We start from the raw sequence: 9,981 nt of genomic DNA on the forward strand, positions 1-9,981 counted from the left end.
CCTCGGGTGTAGAGTGTGTAGATCTTGTAGAAATGATTTTGTTAAAATCTCCATACGTAAACTCATAAGTGTGAGTGTGACATTTGACAGATGGATACAAAACGTAATGTTATTGTTCTCTTACATACTTGTCATACACTCGTGCGAATTATTCTATTCTGTTAAGTTCGTTTATTCCGTTCATTTATTTTATTTATATTCTTAATCTCGCAATCACATCGCAAAATTGCGTAAAAATGGCAGATTCTATTAACAGTTTTATTGATCTTGACACCGGCTGTATAAAATATCCTGATGGAGACTTTACTTTTATATTAAACTTTATTCTGTTTAGTTCGCCAAAAGATAGAGTGAGGGCGTTAGTGTGACAGATTTCATATAAAAAAGCTACTGTATTAGAGATCTTAAGGTTAAACCACCATTTCTTGCTCCATTATCAACCAATTATTGGTGAAATCGATAGAATTTGTTGGGAACTATCTGATTAAGCAGAAAAAACCACAATAATGGCTCAGTTCTTAAAATATAGCATTTCCATGAAAAAAGGACCATTTCTTAAACTTTACAAAAAGATACCAAATTAATTATTTCTCGTCTGTTTTTGGATGTATGATATAGGCGAAGGTCCAAAATACTTGAAACGAGCAAAAAATGGTTGGATGGATTGAGAGAAAGTTGATAGAAATGAACAAATTGGTCTGCCAAAGCATGATTTTGGAGGTTTTATACATACTTCGACAAATTGAAGAAAAGGTCCATTAAATGTACTGTAAATGTGTTTTTCGGATTGTCAATGAATAAAGCAAACTACCACTGAGAGAAATTTTCAAATGCTTCTTTGGTGTTTAAATAGCGTACGCTTCAATTTAGTCTAAATGTTTATGGGACAGGTGTTAATTGAATTAACTTAATTCATACGCTCCGATAGATTTTGTTGGATGTAAAGAGTGAATTCAGATAAACTATTTAGAAACACTGAAACACATCTTTTTAATTTAATGAATCTTTTTAGACTGACAATACATTTATTGTATTCTATGATTTTATACTTGATATTATAATTGAAGCAGTGTTTGGTAAAGATATCTTATCTCGTTTGAGATAGTAAGATAAGATAAGATAGATACTATCTTTTATCTTATCTAGATGATTTTAGAAACTTAAAAAATCATCTTATCTTTATCTTATCTTTCGGCTTTTTTTGGTATCTTATCTTTATTTTTTAAGATAAATAATAAGATATTTTGGTCATTTATTAAAAAAAAAATCATCAATTGTCGGTATGATTAATTTGTTCATTGAAGCGAAAATGATCAATTTCATGACCCGATTCGTCAAAATTATATTCGAATTCTTCGTTATCAAATTCCATTGCACGCCCATTGAAATCAAGTTGATTGCATTCGAGAAATTTCGAGAAATTCACCTTCGTACTGCATAAATGGCATAAACTCGAAACGATTTGAAAAAGGTGCTTCCACCATCCGTAACAATATGTGTTATTTTGTGCACTGCCAGATCATATTTTTTAACCCTCCGTTTAGCGCTAGGGTCTGGCTAGACCTTTTTCAATTTCGATTTTATTTTAAAAATATTTCCAAATTTGATATATACTCGAAATTTCATGACTTCTCCTAGAATTTTATTGATAACATTTTAGAAAAAAAATCAGGACAAAAAAACCATAAAAGGATTGTTACAAGGACATCTCAATGTACATATCACATAAGTAGCGCTTGGGTCTGGCCAGACCCACATACATTTTATATGAAAAGTGACGCAATTTATAATCTGTTACCAGTAAAAATCCCTGGATTTGGAAAAATATTTGCTTCAAGATACTGTATGTGGTAGATGGGCCAAGATATGACATTTGGGACAAAAAAAAGTTCCCCTGATTGATATGGGACTAGATATGACCCTTGGTAGTTCCAAGAACCCCAATATTCAGGTGAAATATGACATGAATATTTCTGAATATTAAAGCAAAAAACTATCAATCGATTTTTCTCTCTTTTCCGATGGGAAAATCGCAAAAATAACGAAATTGCACATCCCCGTAGGGGATGTAATCCCTCGAGTGCTCAACCTCCAGAACACTTTGGACCAGGTCGGATCCACCTACTCCACAAGATTCACTTCCAACTCTTTTCATCTCACTCTCGCGTATAAATCCAGTTTACTCTATAATATTGTATGAGATGAAGGAAATGATTCAATACCACATGATGTCTCAACTTCTAGAACACTTTGGACCAGGTCGGATCCATCTGCTCCACATTTTTCAAAATTTTATTCAAATAATTTTCGTTATCTTTTTTTTTATGTTATCTTTTCGAAAGATATCTTATCTTTTATCAAAAAGATAAGATGAAAATCTTGAAAATATCTAGATGCATTTCGGAAAATTGAGATACTATCTCAAAAGTATCTAGATACATTTCAGATATCTTAACCAAACACTGAATCGAAGTGAACTTGATTATTCTCAATAGATTTACTGCTCTTTGCAAACGTAGAATGGTCAACGATTCTCTCTTTTGCCTATCAATTGAATAAAAAAAATTAAGCCTGTGAGTGATTTTCAGAGTGAGCCAAATTGCATTAATTCACATACACATTTAATTCATTAATTGCACTTTTGCAGTTTGTCTCATTAATTACCGTTTTATTTATATATTTTAACCTAACCAAGTAAGCTTATGCCAATCCGTTTTCAAGCTTCTTCCTTATGTTAAAGCGTTACATTGAATACTGCTATCTCCTAGATTTCTGCACAGTATAAAATATTGTTTATTGTGTCATTAATATATAAATTATATGGTATATTTATTTAAATATTTTACACATAGAAACTCTTACCACATTTTTGTCTTTTCGTTGAAATTAATTTTCATTGCAGGAGATGATGTAAATTACCCATTATCATACATAGAGGATGTTCTACAGCAACCTCAGAAGTAAGTATATAAAATAGTATATCTCATTCGATGCTTTCGGCTATTTTCATAATTAGACTTGTATATTCTTGTTTGTTGTTTGTTGTAGCAGCACAAAATAACAGAAAATTGCATTTTCCTCCGAAAAATTGCTTTTAATTTGTTTGAACAAACCCCTAGACAAAAACTCATATTGCCATATTATTTAATACAATTAATATTTCGCACGCATTGCATGGTATCACAACTTTTTTTCAAGTATTGACTCTTGCAATTCAATTTACCATTTTATGTATTATATGTACTTGATAAGCGGTTAGCTCTTTTAATGGTATTGCTGTAGTTTGCTGACGCTGTCTTATGTAATGATTAAAATAATAATAACTGCGCCGAATAGCACTCCACTGGTGTGGTCCATTTAAAATATAATATAATCCAAATATTCTTCATCGAACAATCTTTAAACAAATAAATGTCTTTGATTATAAATTTTTGTAAAGGTTGTTTTTTTAAGAGGTTGAGAATTTTAAATTGAAATAAAACACACATCGATTTTTATTCAATGGTGAAAATTGCTTTATTTGGTAGATAAATTTATACCATTGACATTTAAAAAATGATTTCGGGCATATAGTCACCATGGCCCTAGGGGGGAGACACCAAGAATAAATTCCGAATCCACTATATAAATTACTAATCCAGCTATTCCACAAATCCAAAAACACAAATGTGAAATCGAAACTATTTTTCCTATTCCATGCACTGTTTCCGTCAAAAATGTTAATTCTGCTATTCCGGACTGTTCCACTAATCCATCAATAAACGTCAAAAGAAATGTCAAATGGATTTGAAGTGAAACAATTTTTGCTATTCCATGCACTGTTTCGCTATTCCACGCGAATCCATTCACAGACGTTGCTATTTCATTGCAATTTCTCTAATCTTTACACTAAAAGTTTAATCCTATTCCACGTGTCTGCCCCCTAGCCATGGCCAGTTTTACATAGGCCAGTCGGCCAGTCCATTTTTGGTTATTTTTCGGACATCGATGGCAATAACTCGAGAATAACATGATGATTATTGGCCTTAGAAGTGCTTAATCGTTGTTAGCTTATCCGCATAGACCATACACTTCAATGTGCTGCACAAAAAATATTCCAAAAATGTTAAAATCAAGGTTTTCGACCAATCGATCGTTTGATAAAACAATAATTATTATTATTATATATAGGAATAAATTTCCATAGTCATTTTATTAAAGAAATTAAACTTATATATATTAAATTTGCAGAATAGTTTTTTTGTTTTAGAAGAAAAATAAATACTCGTTATATGAATTTTAAAAATAATCAGTTCGTTAGTAAGATTCAAATTATTTCAAATTTTTTCCTTTTTTCTCATTTTTTATATATAGAACTTTTTTCCGTATAAGTTTTATTGAAAAATCGCTGATTTTCTCATTCTTTATATATAAAAATATATTTTCATACAAGTTTTATTAAAAAATCGCTGATCTTCTCATTTTCTCATTTTTATATTATTTGTTTTCTACTCAGATCAAATAGTCCAAAAACTTTGCTAATGGTATCTTTATTCAACATGCATTCATGCTCACATGTATTTTTCACTCAAAAATAATACCTCGCACATTATCGAAGAGGAAAACCTTCACAAAATAAGCAATGAGAAAGTTTAATTTTCACTACGTAAATGGAATTAAAAGCTTTTAATACTAAAACATCTTGTAAAAGCATTTAGCCTTTAATTTTGATGAAAATTATTTTATTCATATAATTCAACTCTGTTTGGCTCCGGATGATGACTGGCAATATTTGGAAGCAAACAGTCATCAATAATGGCATTCATTGTCGTAATTTTGGCACCAGGTGAAGTTTTAAGAAAAATGTTTCAAAAATGCAGATGGTGTATAAAATGTCACTTTTGGTCGACTTAAGTGTCATTTTTTCTATAGAAATGAAGAATTCAGGACTTCCATTAGTTTACCATGTCTTCAAATGTACCAGAAATTCTCTTTTTCAAACCCATTTGTCAAATATTATAGAATCTGGTATGATCAAAAAATTGACCAAAAAGGTCTGGATAATTGGCCTATGTGAAAAGTGATCATGGCGACTATATGCCAGAAATCTTTTTCAAACCATAAATGGCAGAGATTTTGCTGCCAAATAAAGCCATGTTCACGATTAAAATAAAAAAAAAATATGTGATTTATATCAATTTAAAAAAACACCCTTTACAAACTAAAAATTATTTACAAAATAATAATTTTCATTGAAGTAATAGTTTTCGATTTCATCTGTAATGAAACCAGGCCAAATCCTGAAAGTCCACCAATCAGCCAAATTCCACCGGATTTTGATTTTAGGCCAAAAAGTAGTTGGCTGTATGGTGTTCACTTTGTGAACACAAATTTGCTTATTTTTGCCGATTTCCCATCGGAAATGCGAGAAAAATCGATCGGGAGTTTTTTTGTGATTTTGACTGCCTTTCTGCTGTTTTTCGTGTTTCAGTACTATTTGCTTCTAGTAACACCAATCGAAATATACTGGTGAGATACTATACTAATAACTATACTAATAAGATACATGCATCTTATTAGTCTTCTGACTAGTAACATTCTAATAACTATACTTATTACTATACTTATTAGTGCAAAAAAGTAATAAGTAATAATATAGTTTGATCTTATTAGAATGATAAGATAATAAGATGAATAATAAGATACCGAAAATGCCCAACTGTAAAAAGGAATGTATGTTTTTCGGCTGAACCAGTTGTTGATGAAGGAATGCATGTTTCGCACTAAATAAATTTTGCAAAAGGATAGTAAGTGATTCTGATTCAGTTGTTAAAAAAGGGATGCATGTTATAACGATTTTTTTTCTGGAATTGGGCTTTGGTGGATCCTAAGGATTGTTCAGAACTGCTCCCAGTTCTGGAAGTGGGTTTTGGTGGATCCTCAGGATGGACCATACTAATTTTGTTGCGTACTAGTAAGTGTCTAAGGTATGGATTCGATGTTCGGACGCACTTTTTCAGTTTTTCATCGAATGACCTACTTTCTGTACAATGAGTTATATATCGTTGAAAAGCTACGAACTTCGGCTATCCAAATCTGAAGTCAGAATGGAAAAAATGTCGAAATTGACCACTAGATGGCGCTCATGTGAGTATTTCTTCATAAAATGACCATGACTTTTTTCACACCGACCATAATTAAAAAAATTACATACATAGTTTTACGCTGGAAAACTGAGCGTTTGTTGGGGACCAGATTTGTAATGTTTTGGTGTATGTGTCATGTCTGGGAAAATTCGTAACGAACCAATTTTTTTGTCCAAAGTAAAAAAAAAAATCGAACATTTTCGATTTTTGGATTATTCATCGAATATGGTACACGGGGTGTTTTTCAACAAAAATATATCAGTTTTGGCTATTCGGCAAGATATTGAGCTCCTCTTGAGCATACAGTGAAGAGATTTTGAATAAAATCAGTGGATGTTTTAATTCATTTATGACCATACTAAAATATTGTCTAAAATATATAATTAAAAACAAATGATTTTATTTATGAATTAAAATACATTCAGTAAGGTTCAGGCTTTCATTTTCCGGTCCTTTGACAATTGGATGTAAATCGGTTGTTTAATTACACTGTGTGTCACTCAAAATGTGACAGAAACGAGACCAACCGTTTTTACATAATTCGGGTATGCTGATTTCAATGGCATCATTCGTTTTTACCTAACACGTCAGGATTTTTCACAATTTTCCTAGAGAGTTTTCCGGAAAACCAAAATTGGCTGTTTATACTCTAGGAAAATTTTGTATTCATGCAATATCCCAGAGGGGTGACCTATCAGGCTTTGTAGTATGGTTCAAGTATAGTAAAGCCACACAATTCGTTTTGAAAAAAATTTGATCATTTAAAAAAAATTGATTTGGTTATTCCCCACATTTTGAAGTAAAATTGGTATCCATTCAAACGCTCTGAAAATGAGTATTTGAGGGTTTTTTGGCATGAAAAGACCGAATATGAAGCTGTTTTTGCTAGAAAATTGGATTTGAATACTCTTACCACACAAAAAGTATCCAAAATGATCAAAAATGACCACAAATTTTAACGTGTGGCAATTGTATTCAAACCTAATTTTATAGCAAAAACAGCATCCGATCTTTTCATGCCAAAAAATCCCCCAAATACTCATTTTCAGAGCGTTTGAATGGAGAACAATTTTACTTCAAAATGTGGACTTCACTCTATATCTATTGAATATATCGAGAAGAGAGTATGTTATTCAGCGCTTATGGCTGAGTAATGTCTGAATAAAAACATACTCTCCTCTCGATATTTTCAATAGATATACGATATACTGTAAAGAAATGAAACCAACATATTTAGAACTTTTTGATTTTTTGAAATTTTCATAAAAATTCGGACCAGACTCAAGTATACTTTGTCGAAGCGTAATTCGCTAAAACTTTGCCAGGCTTAGTTTATCAGTGATCATAACCCAGGGACGGAGTTTGGGTCGATTCTTCAAACTTCGAAAATTTGTTGGGCGATTTCGTGTGGAATTGCCGACATGTCTCTCTAAATTTTTAAATTTTGTTGCGTAAGTGCCTAAGGTATGGATTCGAAAAATGTTCGCACATTTTCTGTTTTTCATCAAATGGCCTACTTTCTGAGCATATGAAAGGTGAGGTAATGATCTATATATGTCGTTGGAAAGCAACGATCTTCAGCTATCCAAATCTGAAATCAGAATGGAAAAAATGTCGGAATCTACCGTCAGATGGCGCTTCATGTGAGTGTTTTTTTTCCAAAAATGACCATGACTTTTTTCACACCGACCATAATTAAAAAAATTACATACATAGATTTCTGGTAGAAAACTGAGCGTTTGTTGGGGACAAAATATATTATGTTCTGGTGTATGTATCATGGGGTTGGCGCTGGTATCGAAGATTTTTTGTTGAAGATTCAGCGAATACGACATCTATCAAAAAACATAATAAAATTTGTTACTAAAGAATACACTGACTCTGATTTTGTGTGTCCGTTTGTATTGCAAATTCTGCACTCAGTTGTCAACCGTAGCTGCTTGTGCAAAATTTACAACACACACGCATACACAGAATCGGAGTCAGTGTGTTCTCAGTACTAATACGTTTGCAATACAGCTATATAGTTCGCTAGAGCTGTGTCAACACAGCAGTAACGAAAATCTTTATTGTCTTTAATAGGTGGCGTATTGTTGAATTTTCTACAAATATTTCCATACAAAAAGTGCTTCACCAGCGCCCACCAGTATCATGTCTGGGGAAATTCGTAACGAACCAATTTTTTTGTCCAATATAATACGTCAGTTTTGGCTCTTTGGCAAGATATTGAGCTCCCCTAGAGCATACAGCAAAAAAAATTGAAAAAAAATTAACTGGAGATGGTTTAATCCATTTATGACCATACTATTTAAAAAATGGGGAAAAATCGATGAAAATCGTAATTTTGTTTAAAAAATAATAATAGACTGGCCCCCAAAACACAAAAGTTGAAATTTTGTCGCTCTTACATCGGAATACTTTTCCATATGGTGTGCAAATAACGTATGTAAAGTTTCATGCCGGAAGCTCAACGCTAGATGGTGCCGCGAGAGCTCGATAGGTCATTATGTGAATTTACTGAAAAATGACATTTTCAGTTGAAATAAAAATATCTTCGCATAACCATATCGACTTTAAATTGATGCTAATCGTCATTTTCCATCAAACACTAGCCACTGGTGAAGTTTCAAACGATTTGAATGAAAATAAAACACATTTCTATGCAAAATTTTGACCAAAAATTCCAATTTCATCACTAAAAATGAAGGTTTTGTACCAAAGGCACGACAGACCTCCACAAATTAATCTCAATTGAAGCTAGAATACTTTCAGAGCAAAACAAATGTGATTTCAATTTGGTATACATCAATTTGAACGCATCGTATAGCTGGAACACTGTCATTTGCATAGCTAGTAGTACTAGGAGACTTGCAAGTTTTGGCACGAGAAAACAGAATATGACGTTAGTTAAAAAAATAAAATGCAAAGTTTCATGTCGTTATGATGTCACACAGGCGGCCATACAAAATCCAAATTTATGTAGATTTGTTCAGATTTTTGTTTGAAAAGTGTATCAAAAATGATTCATATTGCAAAACTAACGTCATATTCGGTTTTCTCGTGCTCAAACCCCCCACCACATGTTTTTGAGTGTTTAAGTACACATAAAGTATGACTGTTGGAAGGACTCTTCCTCTTTACCCTATCAACCAAAGTCGCTCAAAATCTAATGGTTTCTATTCCTCGCAACCCAAAATCATCTGTGAAGTCGGATTTTGAATTACGTTTCTGGGGTGGTTATCGTGTTAACAAATTTGTGCGTACAGCATACAGGGTACGCATATACATTCGGCCATCGAAAAAACCAAGAAAACATGTTTTTAGAGGGTGTTTTTCGGCCGATTCCAAAACTTTACCTTACACACAATGTGTGCGCACAAAAGCGGAAACTCGAGTATCAAAACAAGAGAATGCAATAAATGATTAATGAATAACAATAATAAATAAAATGCAATAACAATTTCTATGCTGCGACATTCACCTTTAATTTTAAACAAAAGCAAACAAAGTTTAAGTTTTTTCAACCAAGCTCACTTTTTTCTCAAATTCCTTTAATATCAGACGATCTTCACTAATTTATGTTTTTAGAAGATCTTGTGTCAGACGTGGAGGCAATTGTGACCATCGCCCAAACGGTAATAGATTTTCTATCTTTATACATACGCAATATACATATATATTCTCTCATTTTTTTTTTCAGAATGCTGTTTCAATTCAAGTTGTCGCTGTAACTTGTGGTTAGTATTCAATATGTATTTTAATTTTTTTTACAGTCATTTTTACGAAGTTTGTGTTGCTCAAGTAGAATATATTGGGTGTATAAATTAATTTTGATCGTTTTTTTGGTGAAAGGAAA

General features: G+C 32.2%; 1 long non-coding RNA gene across 1 annotated transcript; it reads left to right on the forward strand.

Annotated features, from left to right (window-relative positions):
- The first annotated feature begins 2,899 nt into the window (after nt 1-2,899).
- LOC116349926 lies at nt 2,900-9,875 on the forward strand. Its single transcript, XR_004201968.1, has 3 exons — nt 2,900-2,960; nt 9,714-9,760; nt 9,826-9,875. It is a non-coding gene; the product is annotated as an uncharacterized LOC116349926 (long non-coding RNA).
- The last annotated feature ends 106 nt before the right edge of the window (nt 9,876-9,981 follow it).

This window comes from Contarinia nasturtii, unplaced genomic scaffold, assembly GCF_009176525.2.
Source record: "Contarinia nasturtii isolate CC-2019 unplaced genomic scaffold, AAFC_CNas_1.1 Cnas_scaffold_3175, whole genome shotgun sequence".
In the NCBI taxonomy this organism is placed as follows: Eukaryota; Metazoa; Arthropoda; class Insecta; order Diptera; family Cecidomyiidae; genus Contarinia; species Contarinia nasturtii.